Genomic DNA, 18,180 nt, shown 5'->3' with positions numbered 1-18,180 from the left:
CTTTACCCTATTATTAAAATGGTAATTGACAAAAACAAACTACATTGTCACCAGAAGAGCAATACAAAATGTACAAGCGATATATTAAAATCATCTTTCCAGCTTGTTTTTCAATGATACATTGGGGCAATGATTTTGTGAGAAACATCTTCACCCTTAAATAAAGATTTTCTTAATTCATTACCTGTGTGCTAATTAGATATCACCTTGTTTTCACATTAAACAGACTTCCACATGAGAAAGCAGCAAGGATGCAGTGGCGTTAATGTTTCCTGGTGTCAACCTGTATTATTTCAGTAGACATTGAAATGAGGATGCATCTTGCTGCCTTTCCAATGAAGCAAGTTTAATTTAGTAATAGGTGAAAAACCATCCCTACAAAGGTGTTAATCAGAGACTTGGCTTTGTGGACACTTTTCAGAGAACTAATTTGTTAGCATAAAAATAAAGCCAGAAAATGAAGAGCTGTTTAATCACTCAATTTGATTTTTCTGCCAGCATTTTTCTTTTTCTCTGCAACCCACTGCTAAATTGTGCTTCCTATCTGTTTTTTTATAAAATCACTTAATCAAATCTAACTCTGATTACATCAGAGAAGGCCAGGTACCCTACACCATAAGAGAGGGTTTGAAATTTTGACTTGTCTACTTAAAGATCACCAAAATCTGATCACAAGGTCAATTACGTCCCTGGGTAGGATTGAACCACCAACCTTTTGGTTAGTAGCCAAACACACTAACTGATTGTGCCACAGAGACACTTTGCAAAAGTGCATACTGACAAAGGCTAATAAGCATTCATCTAGAACGTTTCCTAGAAAAACTTTAAAAAGTCAATAATCTGGAGAGTTTTTGTAAGATGCTTCTTAAATCAACCAACGAAGAAACACATTAGTACTTTCCCATGATGAGTGAGTGCTTCAGGATCTCTTGCACTTACATGTGCAGCAGAGTACTGCAATGGAAGCATGCTTGGCCCATAACCCAGAGGTAGGCAGATTGAAACTATCCTCTGCTATATGCATTTTTTTTTAATTAAAGTAATCCAAAACTGGGATTGATATTTTAGCTCTTTTATTTTTACTTAAAGTACAATAACTTTTACCATTTTAATTTGTTTTAATAGTATATTGACAGTATTGTTTTCTTTCAAAAATCCACTTAATTTTCTTTACCCTATTATTAAAATGGTAATTGACAAAAACAAACTATATTGTCACCAGAAGAGCAATACAAAATGTACAAGTGATATATTAAAATCATCTTTCCAGCTTGAATTTCAATGATGCATTGGGGCAACGATTTTGTGAGAAACATCTTCACCCTTAAATAAAGATTTTCTTAATTCATTACCTGTGTGCTAATTAGATATCACCTTGTTTTCACATTAAACAGACTTCCACATGAGAAAGCAGCAAGGATGCAGTGGCGTTAATGTTTCCTGGTGTCAACCTGTATTATTTCAGTAGACATTGAAATGAGGATGCATCTTGCTGTCTTTCCAGTGAAGCAAGTTTAATTAAGTAATAGGTGAAAAACCATCCCTACAAAGGTGTAAATCAGAGACTTGGCTTTGTGGACACTTTTCAGAGAACAAATTTGTTAGCATAAAAATAAAGCCAGAAAATGAAGAGCTGTTTAATCACTCAATTTGATTTTTCTGCCAGCATTTTTCTTTTTCTCTGCAACCCACTGCTAAATTGTGCTTCCTATCTGTTTTTTTATAAAATCATTTAATCAAATCTAACTCTGATTACATCAGAGAAGGCCAGGTACCCTACACCATAAGAGGGGGTTTGAAATTTTGACTTGTCTACTTAAAGATCGCCAAAAACTGATAACAAGGTCTATTACGTCCCTGGGTGGGATTGAACCACCAACCTTTTGGTTAATAGCCAAACACATTAACAGATTGCACCACAGAGACACTTTGCAAAAAGTACATACTGACATAGGCTAATAAGCGTTCATCTAGAACGTTTCCTAGAAAAACTTTAAAAAGTCAATAATCTGGAGAGTTTTTGTAAGATGTTTCTTAAATCAACCAACGAAGAAACACATTGGTACTTTCCCATGATGAGTGAGTGCTTCAGGATCTCTTGCACTTACATGTGCAGCAGAGTACTGCAATGGAAGCATGCTGGGCCCATAACCCAGAGCTAGGCAGATTGAAACTATCCTCTGCTATATGCATTTTTTTGTTAATTTAAGTAATCCAAAACTGGGATTGATATTTTGGCTCTTTTATTTTTACTTAAAGTACAATAACTTTTACCATTTTAATTTGTTTCAATAGTATATTGACAGTATTGTTTTCTTTCAAAAATCCACTTAATTTTCTTTACCCTATTATTAAAATGGTAATTGACAAAAACAAACTACATTGTCACCAGAAGAGCAATACAAAATGTACAAGTGATTTATTAAAATCATCTTTCCAGCTTGAATTTCAATGATACATTGGGGCAATGATTTTGTGAGAAACATCTTCACCCTTAAATAAAGATTTTCTTAATTCATTACCTGTGTGCTAATTAGATATCACCTTGTTTTCACATTAAACAGACTTCCACATGAGAAAGCAGCAAGGATGCAGTGGTGTTAATGTTTCCTGGTGTCAACCTGTATTATTTCAGTAGACATTGAAATGAGGATGCATCTTGCTGCCTTTCCAATGAAGCAAGTTTAATTTAGTAATAGGTGAAAAACCATCCCTACAAAGGTGTTAATCAGAGACTTGGCTTTGTGGACACTTTTCAGAGAACTAATTTGTTAGCATAAAAATAAAGCCAGAAAATGAAGAGCTGTTTAATCACTCAATTTGATTTTTCTGCCAGCATTTTTCTTTTTCTCTGCAACCCACTGCTAAATTGTGCTTCCCATCTGTTTTTTTATAAAATCACTTAATCAAATCTAACTCTGATTACATCAGAGAAGGCCAGGTACCCTACACCATAAGAGAGGGTTTGAAATTTTGACTTGTCTACTTAAAGATCACCAAAATCTGATCACAAGGTCAATTACGTCCCTGGGTAGGATTGAACCACCAACCTTTTGGTTAGTAGCCAAACACACTAACTGATTGTGCCACAGAGACACTTTGCAAAAGTGCATACTGACAAAGGCTAATAAGCATTCATCTAGAACGTTTCCTAGAAAAACTTTAAAAAGTCAATAATCTGGAGAGTTTTTGTAAGATGTTTCTTAAATCAACCAACGAAGAAACACATTAGTACTTTCCCATGATGAGTGAGTGCTTCAGGATCTCTTGCACTTACATGTGCAGCAGAGTACTGCAATGGAAGCATGCTTGGCCCATAACCCAGAGGTAGGCAGATTGAAACTATCCTCTGCTATATGCATTTTTTTTAATTAAAGTAATCCAAAACTGGGATTGATATTTTAGCTCTTTTATTTTTACTTAAAGTACAATAACTTTTACCATTTTAATTTGTTTTAATAGTATATTGACAGTATTGTTTTCTTTCAAAAATCCACATAATTTTCTTTACCCTATTATTAAAATGGTAATTGACAAAAACAAACTATATTGTCACCAGAAGAGCAATACAAAATGTACAAGTGATATATTAAAATCATCTTTCCAGCTTGAATTTCAATGATGCATTGGGGCAACGATTTTGTGAGAAACATCTTCACCCTTAAATAAAGATTTTCTTAATTCATTACCTGTGTGCTAATTAGATATCACCTTGTTTTCACATTAAACAGACTTCCACATGAGAAAGCAGCAAGGATGCAGTGGCGTTAATGTTTCCTGGTGTCAACCTGTATTATTTCAGTAGACATTGAAATGAGGATGCATCTTGCTGTCTTTCCAGTGAAGCAAGTTTAATTTAGTAATAGGTGAAAAACCATCCCTACAAAGGTGTAAATCAGAGACTTGGCTTTGTGGACACTTTTCAGAGAACAAATTTGTTAGCATAAAAATAAGGCCAGAAAATGAAGAGCTGTTTAATCACTCAATTGGATTTTCCAGCCAGCATATTTTTTTTTCTCTGCAACCCACTGCTAAATTGTGCTTCCTAGCTGTTTTTTATAAAATCACTGAATCAAATCTAACTCTGATTACATCAGAGAAGGCAAGGTACCCTACACCATAAGAGGGGGTTTGAAATTTTGACTTGTCTACTTAAATATCACCAAAATCTGATAACAAGGTCAATTACGTCCCTGGGTGGGATTGAACCACCAACATTTTGGTTAACAGCCGAACACACTAACCGATTGCGCCACAGAGACACTATGCAAAAAGTACATACTGACAAAGGCTAATAAGCATCCATCTAGAACGTTTCCTAGAAAAACGTTAAAAAGTCAATAATCTGGAGAGTTTTTGTAAGATGTTTCTTCCATCAACCAACGAAGAAACACATTGGTACTTTCCCATGATGAGTGAGTGCTTCAGGATCTCTTGCACTTACATGTGCAGCAGAGTACTGCAATGGAAGCATGCTGGGCCCATAACCCAGAGCTAGGCAGATTGAAACTATCCTCTGCTATATGCATTTTTTTGTTAATTTAAGTAATCCAAAACTGGGATTGATATTTTAGCTCTTTTATTTTTACTTAAAGTACAATAACTTTTACCATTTTAATTTGTTTCAATAGTATATTGACAGTATTGTTTTCTTTCAAAAATCCACTTAATTTTCTTTACCCTATTATTAAAATGGTAATTGACAAAAACAAACTACATTGTCACCAGAAGAGCAATACAAAATGTACAAGTGATATATTAAAATCATCTTTCCAGCTTGAATTTCAATGATACATTGGGGCAATGATTTTGTGAGAAACATCTTCACCCTTAAATAAAGATTTTCTTAATTCATTACCTGTGTGCTAATTAGATATCACCTTGTTTTCACATTAAACAGACTTCCACATGAGAAAGCAGCAAGGATGCAGTGGCGTTAATGTTTCCTGGTGTCAACCTGTATTATTTCAGTAGACATTGAAATGAGGATGCATCTTGCTGCCTTTCCAATGAAGCAAGTTTAATTTAGTAATAGGTGAAAAACCATCCCTACAAAGGTGTTAATCAGAGACTTGGCTTTGTGGACACTTTTCAGAGAACTAATTTGTTAGCATAAAAATAAAGCCAGAAAATGAAGAGCTGTTTAATCACTCAATTTGATTTTTCTGCCAGCATTTTTCTTTTTCTCTGCAACCCACTGCTAAATTGTGCTTCCTATCTGTTTTTTTATAAAATCACTTAATCAAATCTAACTCTGATTACATCAGAGAAGGCCAGGTACCCTACACCATAAGAGAGGGTTTGAAATTTTGACTTGTCTACTTAAAGATCACCAAAATCTGATCACAAGGTCAATTACGTCCCTGGGTAGGAATGAACCACCAACCTTTTGGTTAGTAGCCAAACACACTAACTGATTGTGCCACAGAGACACTTTGCAAAAGTGCATACTGACAAAGGCTAATAAGCATTCATCTAGAACGTTTCCTAGAAAAACTTTAAAAAGTCAATAATCTGGAGAGTTTTTGTAAGATGTTTCTTAAATCAACCAACGAAGAAACACATTAGTACTTTCCCATGATGAGTGAGTGCTTCAGGATCTCTTGCACTTACATGTGCAGCAGAGTACTGCAATGGAAGCATGCTTGGCCCATAACCCAGAGGTAGGCAGATTGAAACTATCCTCTGCTATATGCATTTTTTTTTAATTAAAGTAATCCAAAACTGGGATTGATATTTTAGCTCTTTTATTTTTACTTAAAGTACAATAACTTTTACCATTTTAATTTGTTTTAATAGTATATTGACAGTATTGTTTTCTTTCAAAAATCCACTTAATTTTCTTTACCCTACTATTAAAATGGTAATTGACAAAAACAAACTATATTGTCACCAGAAGAGCAATACAAAATGTACAAGTGATATATTAAAATCATCTTTCCAGCTTGAATTTCAATGATGCATTGGGGCAACGATTTTGTGAGAAACATCTTCACCCTTAAATAAAGATTTTCTTAATTCATTACCTGTGTGCTAATTAGATATCACCTTGTTTTCACATTAAACAGACTTCCACATGAGAAAGCAGCAAGTATGCAGTGGCGTTAATGTTTCCTGGTGTCAACCTGTATTATTTCAGTAGACATTGAAATGAGGATGCATCTTGCTGTCTTTCCAGTGAAGCAAGTTTAATTTAGTAATAGGTGAAAAACCATCCCTACAAAGGTGTAAATCAGAGACTTGGCTTTGTGGACACTTTTCAGAGAACAAATTTGTTAGCATAAAAATAAAGCCAGAAAATGAAGAGCTGTTTAATCACTCAATTTGATTTTTCTGCCAGCATTTTTCTTTTTCTCTGCAACCCACTGCTAAATTGTGCTTCCTATCTGTTTTTTTATAAAATCATTTAATCAAATCTAACTCTGATTACATCAGAGAAGGCCAGGTACCCTACACCATAAGAGGGGGTTTGAAATTTTGACTTGTCTACTTAAAGATCGCCAAAAACTGATAACAAGGTCTATTACGTCCCTGGGTGGGATTGAACCACCAACCTCTTGGTTAATAGCCAAACACATTAACCGATTGCACCACAGAGACACTTTGCAAGAAGTACATACTGACATAGGCTAATAAGCGTTCATCTAGAACGTTTCCTAGAAAAACTTTAAAAAGTCAATAATCTGGAGAGTTTTTGTAAGATGTTTCTTAAATCAACCAACGAAGAAACACATTGGTACTTTCCCATGATGAGTGAGTGCTTCAGGATCTCTTGCACTTACATGTGCAGCAGAGTACTGCAATGGAAGCATGCTGGGCCCATAACCCAGAGCTAGGCAGATTGAAACTATCCTCTGCTATATGCATTTTTTTTTTTGTTAATTAAAGTAATCCAAAACTGGGATTGATATTTTGGCTCTTTTATTTTTACTTAAAGTACAATAACTTTTACCATTTTAATTTGTTTTAATAGTATATTGACAGTATTGTTTTCTTTCAAAAATCCACTTAATTTTCTTTACCCTATTATTAAAATGGTAATTGACAAAAACAAACTACATTGTCACCAGAAGAGCAATACAAAATGTACAAGTGATATATTAAAATCATCTTTCCAGCTTGAATTTCAATGATGCATTGTGGCAACGATTTTGTGAGAAACATCTTCACCCTTAAATAAAGATTTTCTTAATTCCTTACCTGTGTGCTAATTAGATATCACCTTGTTTTCACATTAAACAGACTTCCACATGAGAAAGCAGCAAGGATGCAGTGGTGTTAATGTTTCCTGGTGTCAACCCGTATTATTTCAGTAGACATTGAAATGAGGATGCATCTTGCTGCCTTTCCAATGAAGCAAGTTTAATTTAGTAATAGGTGAAAAACCATCCCTACAAAGGTGTTAATCAGAGACTTGGCTTTGTGGACACTTTTCAGAGAACAAATTTGTTAGCATAAAAATAAAGCCAGAAAATGAAGAGCTGTTTAATCACTCAATTTGATTTTTCTGCCAGCATTTTTCTTTTTCTCTGCATTCCACTGCTAAATTGTGCTTCCTAACTGTTTTTTTTATAAAATCACTTAATCAAATCTAACTCTGATTACATCAGAGAAGGCCAGGTACCCTACACCATAAGAGGGGGTTTGAAATTTTGACTTGTCTACTTAAATATCACCAAAATCTGATAACAAGGTCAATTACGTCCCTGGGTGGGATTGAACCACCAACCTTTTGGTTAATAGCCGAACACACTAACCGATTGCGCCACAGAGACACTTTGCAAAAAGTCGATACTGACAAAGGCTAATAAGCATTCATCTAGAACGTTTCCTAAAAAAACGTTAAAAAGTCAATAATCTGGAGAGTTTTTGTAAGATGTTTCTTCCATCAACCAACGAAGAAACACATTGGTACTTTCCCATGATAAGTGAGTGCTTCAGGATCTCTTGCACTTACATGTGCAGCAGAGTACTGCAATGGAAGCATGCTGGGCCCATAACCCAGAGGTAGGCAGATTGAAACTCTCCTCTGCTATATGCATTTTTTTTTTGTTAATTAAAGCAATCCAAAACTGGGATTGATATTTTTGCTCTTTTATTTTTACTTAAAGTACAATAACTTTTACCATTTTAATTTGTTTTAATAGTATATTGACAGTATTGTTTTCTTTCAAAAATCCACTTAATTTTCTTTACCCTATTATTAAAATGGTAATTGACAAAAACAAACTACATTGTCACCAGAAGAGCAATACAAAATGTACAAGTGATATATTAAAATCATCTTTCCAGCTTGAATTTCAACGATTTTGTGAGAAACATCTTCACCCTTAAATAAAGATTTTCTTAATTCCTTACATGTGTGCTAATTAGATATCACCTTGTTTTCACATTAAACAGACTTCCACATGAGAAAGCAGCAAGGATGCAGTGGCGTTAATGTTTCCTGGTGTCAACCTGTATTATTTCAGTAGACTTTGAAATGAGGATGCATCTTGCTGCCTTTCCAATGAAGCAAGTTTAATTTAGTAATAGGTGAAAAACCATCCTTACAAAGGTGTTAATCAGAGACTTGGCCTTGTGGACACTTTTCAGAGAACAAATTTGTTAGCATAAAAATAAAGCCAGAAAATGAAGAGCTGTTTAATCACTCAATTGGATTTTTCTGCCAGCATTTTTCTTTTTCTCTGCAACCCACTGCTAAATTGTGCTTCCTATCTGTTTTTTATAAGATCACTTAATCAAATCTAACTCTGATTACATCAGAGAAGGCCAGGTACCCTACACCATAAGAGAGGGTTTGAAATTTTGACTTGTCTACTTAAAGATCACCAAAATCTGATAACAAGGTCAATTACGTCCCTGGGTGGGATTGAACCACCAACCTTTTGGTTAATAACCGAACACGCTAACTGATTGCGCCACAGAGACACTTTGCAAATGTACATACTGACAAAGGCTAATAAGCATTCATCTAGAACGTTTCCTAGAAAAACTTGAAAAAGTCAATAATCTGGAGAGTTTTTGTAAGATGTTTCTTAAATCAACCAACGAAGAAACACATTAGTACTTTCCCATGATGAGTGAGTGCTTCAGGATCTCTTGCACTTACATGTGCAGCAGAGTACTGCAATGGAAGCATGCTGGGCCCATAACCCAGAGGTAGCAGATTAAAACTATCCTCTGCTATATGCATTTTTTTTTGTTAATTAAAGTAATCCAAAACTGGGATTGATATTTTTGCTCTTTTATTTTTACTTAAAGTACAATAACTTTTACCATTTTAATTTGTTTTAATAGTATATTGACAGTATTGTTTTCTTTCAAAAATCCACTTAATTTTCTTTACCCTATTATTAAAATGGTAATTGACAAAAACAACCTACATTGTCACCAGAAGAGCAATACAAAATGTACAAGTGATATATTAAAATCATCTTTCCAGCTTGAATTTCAATGATGCATTGGGGGCAAAGATTTTGTGAGAAACATCTTCCCCCTTAAATATTTTCTTAATTCCTTACCTGTGTGCTAATTAGATATCACCTTGTTTTCACATTAAACAGACTTCCACATGAGAAAGCAGCAAGGATGCAGTGGCGTTAATGTTTCCTGGTGTCAACCTGTATTATTTCAGTAGACATTGAAATGAGGATGCATCTTGCTGCCTTTCCAATGAAGCAAGTTTAATTTAGTAATAGTTGAAAAAACATCCCTACAAAGGTGTTAATCAGAGACTTGGCTTTGTGGACACTTTTCAGAGAACAAATTTGTTAGCATAAAAATAAAGCCAGAAAATGAAGAGCTGTTTAATCACTCAATTTGATTTTTCTGCCAGCATTTTTCTTTTTCTCTGCATTCCACTGCTAAATTGTGCTTCCTAGCTGTTTTTTTTATAAAATCACTTAATCAAATCTAACTCTGATTACATCAGAGAAGGCCAGGTACCCTACACCATAAGAGGGGGTTTGAAATTTTGACTTGTCTACTTAAATATCACCAAAATCTGATCACAAGGTCAATTACGTCCCTGGGTGGGATTGAACCACCAACCTTTTGGTTAATAGCCGAACACACTAACAGATTGCGCCACAGAGACACTTTGCAAAAAGTACGTACTGACAAAGGCTAATAAGCATTCATCTAGAACGTTTCCTAGAAAAACATTAAAAAGTCAATAATCTGGAGAGTTTTTGTAAGATGTTTCTTCCATCAACCAACAAAGAAACACATTGGTACTTTCCCATGATGAGTGAGTGCTTCAGGATCTCTTGCACTTACATGTGCAGCAGAGTACTGCAATGGAAGCATGCTGGGCCCATAACCCAGAGCTAGGCAGATTGAAACTATCCTCTGCTATATGCATTTTTTTGTTAATTTAAGTAATCCAAAACTGGGATTGATATTTTGGCTCTTTTATTTTTACTTAAAGTACAATAACTTTTACCATTTTAATTTGTTTTAATAGTATATTGACAGTATTGTTTTCTTTCAAAAATCCACTTAATTTTCTTTACCCTATTATTAAAATGGTAATTGACAAAAACAACCTACATTGTCACCAGAAGAGCAATACAAAATGTACAAGTGATATATTAAAATCATCTTTCCAGCTTGAATTTCAATGATGCATTGGGGGCAACGATTTTGTGAGAAACATCTTCCCCCTTAAAGATTTTCTTAATTCATTACCTGTGTGCTAATTAGATATCACCTTGTTTTCACATTAAACAGACTTCCACATGAGAAAGCAGCAAGTATGCAGTGGCGTTAATGTTTCCTGGTGTCAACCTGTATTATTTCAGTAGACATTGAAATGAGGATGCATCTTGCTGTCTTTCCAGTGAAGCAAGTTTAATTTAGTAATAGGTGAAAAACCATCCCTACAAAGGTGTAAATCAGAGACTTGGCTTTGTGGACACTTTTCAGAGAACAAATTTGTTAGCATAAAAATAAAGCCAGAAAATGAAGAGCTGTTTAATCACTCAATTTGATTTTTCTGCCAGCATTTTTCTTTTTCTCTGCAACCCACTGCTAAATTGTGCTTCCTATCTGTTTTTTTATAAAATCATTTAATCAAATCTAACTCTGATTACATCAGAGAAGGCCAGGTACCCTACACCATAAGAGGGGGTTTGAAATTTTGACTTGTCTACTTAAAGATCGCCAAAAACTGATAACAAGGTCTATTACGTCCCTGGGTGGGATTGAACCACCAACCTCTTGGTTAATAGCCAAACACATTAACCGATTGCACCACAGAGACACTTTGCAAGAAGTACATACTGACATAGGCTAATAAGCGTTCATCTAGAACGTTTCCTAGAAAAACTTTAAAAAGTCAATAATCTGGAGAGTTTTTGTAAGATGTTTCTTAAATCAACCAACGAAGAAACACATTGGTACTTTCCCATGATGAGTGAGTGCTTCAGGATCTCTTGCACTTACATGTGCAGCAGAGTACTGCAATGGAAGCATGCTGGGCCCATAACCCAGAGCTAGGCAGATTGAAACTATCCTCTGCTATATGCATTTTTTTTTTTGTTAATTAAAGTAATCCAAAACTGGGATTGATATTTTGGCTCTTTTATTTTTACTTAAAGTACAATAACTTTTACCATTTTAATTTGTTTTAATAGTATATTGACAGTATTGTTTTCTTTCAAAAATCCACTTAATTTTCTTTACCCTATTATTAAAATGGTAATTGACAAAAACAAACTACATTGTCACCAGAAGAGCAATACAAAATGTACAAGTGATATATTAAAATCATCTTTCCAGCTTGAATTTCAATGATGCATTGTGGCAACGATTTTGTGAGAAACATCTTCACCCTTAAATAAAGATTTTCTTAATTCCTTACCTGTGTGCTAATTAGATATCACCTTGTTTTCACATTAAACAGACTTCCACATGAGAAAGCAGCAAGGATGCAGTGGCGTTAATGTTTCCTGGTGTCAACCCGTATTATTTCAGTAGACATTGAAATGAGGATGCATCTTGCTGCCTTTCCAATGAAGCAAGTTTAATTTAGTAATAGGTGAAAAACCATCCCTACAAAGGTGTTAATCAGAGACTTGGCTTTGTGGACACTTTTCAGAGAACAAATTTGTTAGCATAAAAATAAAGCCAGAAAATGAAGAGCTGTTTAATCACTCAATTTGATTTTTCTGCCAGCATTTTTCTTTTTCTCTGCATTCCACTGCTAAATTGTGCTTCCTAACTGTTTTTTTTATAAAATCACTTAATCAAATCTAACTCTGATTACATCAGAGAAGGCCAGGTACCCTACACCATAAGAGGGGGTTTGAAATTTTGACTTGTCTACTTAAATATCACCAAAATCTGATAACAAGGTCAATTACGTCCCTGGGTGAGATTGAACCACCAACCTTTTGGTTAATAGCCGAACACACTAACCGATTGCGCCACAGAGACACTTTGCAAAAAGTCGATACTGACAAAGGCTAATAAGCATTCATCTAGAACGTTTCCTAAAAAAACGTTAAAAAGTCAATAATCTGGAGAGTTTTTGTAAGATGTTTCTTCCATCAACCAACGAAGAAACACATTGGTACTTTCCCATGATAAGTGAGTGCTTCAGGATCTCTTGCACTTACATGTGCAGCAGAGTACTGCAATGGAAGCATGCTGGGCCCATAACCCAGAGGTAGGCAGATTGAAACTCTCCTCTGCTATATGCATTTTTTTTTTGTTAATTAAAGCAATCCAAAACTGGGATTGATATTTTTGCTCTTTTATTTTTACTTAAAGTACAATAACTTTTACCATTTTAATTTGTTTTAATAGTATATTGACAGTATTGTTTTCTTTCAAAAATCCACTTAATTTTCTTTACCCTATTATTAAAATGGTAATTGACAAAAACAAACTACATTGTCACCAGAAGAGCAATACAAAATGTACAAGTGATATATTAAAATCATCTTTCCAGCTTGAATTTCAACGATTTTGTGAGAAACATCTTCACCCTTAAATAAAGATTTTCTTAATTCCTTACATGTGTGCTAATTAGATATCACCTTGTTTTCACATTAAACAGACTTCCACATGAGAAAGCAGCAAGGATGCAGTGGCGTTAATGTTTCCTGGTGTCAACCTGTATTATTTCAGTAGACTTTGAAATGAGGATGCATCTTGCTGCCTTTCCAATGAAGCAAGTTTAATTTAGTAATAGGTGAAAAACCATCCTTACAAAGGTGTTAATCAGAGACTTGGCCTTGTGGACACTTTTCAGAGAACAAATTTGTTAGCATAAAAATAAAGCCAGAAAATGAAGAGCTGTTTAATCACTCAATTGGATTTTTCTGCCAGCATTTTTCTTTTTCTCTGCAACCCACTGCTAAATTGTGCTTCCTATCTGTTTTTTATAAGATCACTTAATCAAATCTAACTCTGATTACATCAGAGAAGGCCAGGTACCCTACACCATAAGAGAGGGTTTGAAATTTTGACTTGTCTACTTAAAGATCACCAAAATCTGATAACAAGGTCAATTACGTCCCTGGGTGGGATTGAACCACCAACCTTTTGGTTAATAACCGAACACGCTAACTGATTGCGCCACAGAGACACTTTGCAAATGTACATACTGACAAAGGCTAATAAGCATTCATCTAGAACGTTTCCTAGAAAAACTTGAAAAAGTCAATAATCTGGAGAGTTTTTGTAAGATGTTTCTTAAATCAACCAACGAAGAAACACATTAGTACTTTCCCATGATGAGTGAGTGCTTCAGGATCTCTTGCACTTACATGTGCAGCAGAGTACTGCAATGGAAGCATGCTGGGCCCATAACCCAGAGGTAGCAGATTAAAACTATCCTCTGCTATATGCATTTTTTTTTGTTAATTAAAGTAATCCAAAACTGGGATTGATATTTTTGCTCTTTTATTTTTACTTAAAGTACAATAACTTTTACCATTTTAATTTGTTTTAATAGTATATTGACAGTATTGTTTTCTTTCAAAAATCCACTTAATTTTCTTTACCCTATTATTAAAATGGTAATTGACAAAAACAACCTACATTGTCACCAGAAGAGCAATACAAAATGTACAAGTGATATATTAAAATCATCTTTCCAGCTTGAATTTCAATGATGCATTGGGGGCAAAGATTTTGTGAGAAACATCTTCCCCCTTAAATATTTTCTTAATTCCTTACCTGTGTGCTAATTAGATATCACCTTGTTTTCACATTAAACAGACTTCCACATGAGAAAGCAGCAAGGATGCAGTGGCGTTAATGTTTCCTGGTGTCAACCTGTATTATTTCAGTAGACATTGAAATGAGGATGCATCTTGCTGCCTTTCCAATGAAGCAAGTTTAATTTAGTAATAGTTGAAAAACCATCCCTACAAAGGTGTTAATCAGAGACTTGGCTTTGTGGACACTTTTCAGAGAACAAATTTGTTAGCATAAAAATAAAGCCAGAAAATGAAGAGCTGTTTAATCACTCAATTTGATTTTTCTGCCAGCATTTTTCTTTTTCTCTGCATTCCACTGCTAAATTGTGCTTCCTAGCTGTTTTTTTTATAAAATCACTTAATCAAATCTAACTCTGATTACATCAGAGAAGGCCAGGTACCCTACACCATAAGAGTGGGTTTGAAATTTTGACTTGTCTACTTAAATATCACCAAAGTCTGATCACAAGGTCAATTATGTCCCTGGGTGGGATTGAACCACCAACCTTTTGGTTAATAGCCGAACACACTAACAGATTGCGCCACAGAGACACTTTGCAAAAAGTACGTACTGACAAAGGCTAATAAGCATTCATCTAGAACGTTTCCTAGAAAAACATTAAAAAGTCAATAATCTGGAGAGTTTTTGTAAGATGTTTCTTCCATCAACCAACAAAGAAACACATTGGTACTTTCCCATGATGAGTGAGTGCTTCAGGATCTCTTGCACTTACATGTGCAGCAGAGTACTGCAATGGAAGCATGCTGGGCCCATAACCCAGAGCTAGGCAGATTGAAACTATCCTCTGCTATATGCATTGTTTTGTTAATTTAAGTAATCCAAAACTGGGATTGATATTTTGGCTCTTTTATTTTTACTTAAAGTACAATAACTTTTACCATTTTAATTTGTTTTAATAGTATATTGACAGTATTGTTTTCTTTCAAAAATCCACTTAATTTTCTTTACCCTATTATTAAAATGGTAATTGACAAAAACAACCTACATTGTCACCAGAAGAGCAATACAAAATGTACAAGTGATATATTAAAATCATCTTTCCAGCTTGAATTTCAATGATGCATTGGGGGTAAAGATTATGTGAGAAACATCTTCCCCCTTAAATATTTTCTTAATTCCTTACCTGTGTGCTAATTAGATATCACCTTGTTTTCACATTAAACAGACTTCCACATGAGAAAGCAGCAAGGATGCAGTGGCGTTAATGTTTCCTGGTGTCAACCTGTATTATTTCAGTAGACATTGAAATGAGGATGCATCTTGCTGCCTTTCCAATGAAGCAAGTTTAATTTAGTAATAGTTGAAAAACCATCCCTACAAAGGTGTTAATCAGAGACTTGGCTTTGTGGACACTTTTCAGAGAACAAATTTGTTAGCATAAAAATAAAGCCAGAAAATGAAGAGCTGTTTAATCACTCAATTTGATTTTTCTGCCAGCATTTTTCTTTTTCTCTGCAACCCACTGCTAAATTGTGCTTCCTATCTGTTTTTTTATAAAATCATTTAATCAAATCTAACTCTGATTACATCAGAGAAGGCCAGGTACCCTACACCATAAGAGGGGGTTTGAAATTTTGACTTGTCTACTTAAAGATCGCCAAAAACTGATAACAAGGTCTATTACGTCCCTGGGTGGGATTGAACCACCAACCTTTTGGTTAATAGCCAAACACATTAACAGATTGCACCACAGAGACACTTTGCAAAAAGTACATACTGACATAGGCTAATAAGCGTTCATCTAGAACGTTTCCTAGAAAAACTTTAAAAAGTCAATAATCTGGAGAGTTTTTGTAAGATGTTTCTTAAATCAACCAACGAAGAAACACATTGGTACTTTCCCATGATGAGTGAGTGCTTCAGGATCTCTTGCACTTACATGTGCAGCAGAGTACTGCAATGGAAGCATGCTGGGCCCATAACCCAGAGCTAGGCAGATTGAAACTATCCTCTGCTATATGCATTTTTTTGTTAATTTAAGTAATCCAAAACTGGGATTGATATTTTGGCTCTTTTATTTTTACTTAAAGTACAATAACTTTTACCATTTTAATTTGTTTCAATAGTATATTGACAGTATTGTTTTCTTTCAAAAATCCACTTAATTTTCTTTACCCTATTATTAAAATGGTAATTGACAAAAACAAACTACATTGTCACCAGAAGAGCAATACAAAATGTACAAGTGATATATTAAAATCATCTTTCCAGCTTGAATTTCAATGATACATTGGGGCAATGATTTTGTGAGAAACATCTTCACCCTTAAATAAAGATTTTCTTAATTCATTACCTGTGTGCTAATTAGATATCACCTTGTTTTCACATTAAACAGACTTCCACATGAGAAAGCAGCAAGGATGCAGTGGTGTTAATGTTTCCTGGTGTCAACCTGTATTATTTCAGTAGACATTGAAATGAGGATGCATCTTGCTGCCTTTCCAATGAAGCAAGTTTAATTTAGTAATAGGTGAAAAACCATCCCTACAAAGGTGTTAATCAGAGACTTGGCTTTGTGGACACTTTTCAGAGAACTAATTTGTTAGCATAAAAATAAAGCCAGAAAATGAAGAGCTGTTTAATCACTCAATTTGATTTTTCTGCCAGCATTTTTCTTTTTCTCTGCAACCCACTGCTAAATTGTGCTTCCCATCTGTTTTTTTATAAAATCACTTAATCAAATCTAACTCTGATTACATCAGAGAAGGCCAGGTACCCTACACCATAAGAGAGGGTTTGAAATTTTGACTTGTCTACTTAAAGATCACCAAAATCTGATCACAAGGTCAATTACGTCCCTGGGTAGGATTGAACCACCAACCTTTTGGTTAGTAGCCAAACACACTAACTGATTGTGCCACAGAGACACTTTGCAAAAGTGCATACTGACAAAGGCTAATAAGCATTCATCTAGAACGTTTCCTAGAAAAACTTTAAAAAGTCAATAATCTGGAGAGTTTTTGTAAGATGTTTCTTAAATCAACCAACGAAGAAACACATTAGTACTTTCCCATGATGAGTGAGTGCTTCAGGATCTCTTGCACTTACATGTGCAGCAGAGTACTGCAATGGAAGCATGCTTGGCCCATAACCCAGAGGTAGGCAGATTGAAACTATCCTCTGCTATATGCATTTTTTTTTAATTAAAGTAATCCAAAACTGGGATTGATATTTTAGCTCTTTTATTTTTACTTAAAGTACAATAACTTTTACCATTTTAATTTGTTTTAATAGTATATTGACAGTATTGTTTTCTTTCAAAAATCCACATAATTTTCTTTACCCTATTATTAAAATGGTAATTGACAAAAACAAACTATATTGTCACCAGAAGAGCAATACAAAATGTACAAGTGATATATTAAAATCATCTTTCCAGCTTGAATTTCAATGATGCATTGGGGCAACGATTTTGTGAGAAACATCTTCACCCTTAAATAAAGATTTTCTTAATTCATTACCTGTGTGCTAATTAGATATCACCTTGTTTTCACATTAAACAGACTTCCACATGAGAAAGCAGCAAGGATGCAGTGGCGTTAATGTTTCCTGGTGTCAACCTGTATTATTTCAGTAGACATTGAAATGAGGATGCATCTTGCTGTCTTTCCAGTGAAGCAAGTTTAATTTAGTAATAGGTGAAAAACCATCCCTACAAAGGTGTAAATCAGAGACTTGGCTTTGTGGACACTTTTCAGAGAACAAATTTGTTAGCATAAAAATAAAGCCAGAAAATGAAGAGCTGTTTAATCACTCAATTGGATTTTCCAGCCAGCATATTTTTTTTTCTCTGCAACCCACTGCTAAATTGTGCTTCCTAGCTGTTTTTTATAAAATCACTGAATCAAATCTAACTCTGATTACATCAGAGAAGGCCAGGTACCCTACACCATAAGAGGGGGTTTGAAATTTTGACTTGTCTACTTAAATATCACCAAAATCTGA

The 18,180-nt window shown here is 34.6% G+C and overlaps 3 non-coding genes across 3 annotated transcripts; all 3 read right to left on the bottom strand.

The window, feature by feature from the left end:
* Positions 1-684: 684 nt before the first annotated feature.
* Positions 685-758, bottom strand: TRNAS-ACU (transfer RNA serine (anticodon ACU)). The gene has a single exon. It is a non-coding gene; the product is annotated as a tRNA-Ser (tRNA).
* A 2,264-nt stretch (positions 759-3,022) lies between these two features.
* TRNAS-ACU (transfer RNA serine (anticodon ACU)) lies at positions 3,023-3,096 on the bottom strand. Its single transcript has one exon. It is a non-coding gene; the product is annotated as a tRNA-Ser (tRNA).
* A 13,932-nt stretch (positions 3,097-17,028) lies between these two features.
* On the bottom strand, positions 17,029-17,102 carry TRNAS-ACU (transfer RNA serine (anticodon ACU)). Its single transcript has one exon. It is a non-coding gene; the product is annotated as a tRNA-Ser (tRNA).
* Positions 17,103-18,180: the final 1,078 nt, after the last annotated feature.

This window comes from Pseudophryne corroboree, chromosome 5 (assembly GCF_028390025.1).
Source record: "Pseudophryne corroboree isolate aPseCor3 chromosome 5, aPseCor3.hap2, whole genome shotgun sequence".
Lineage (NCBI taxonomy): Eukaryota > Metazoa > Chordata > Amphibia > Anura > Myobatrachidae > Pseudophryne > Pseudophryne corroboree.
This window is presented reverse-complemented; position numbering and strand designations above follow the sequence as displayed.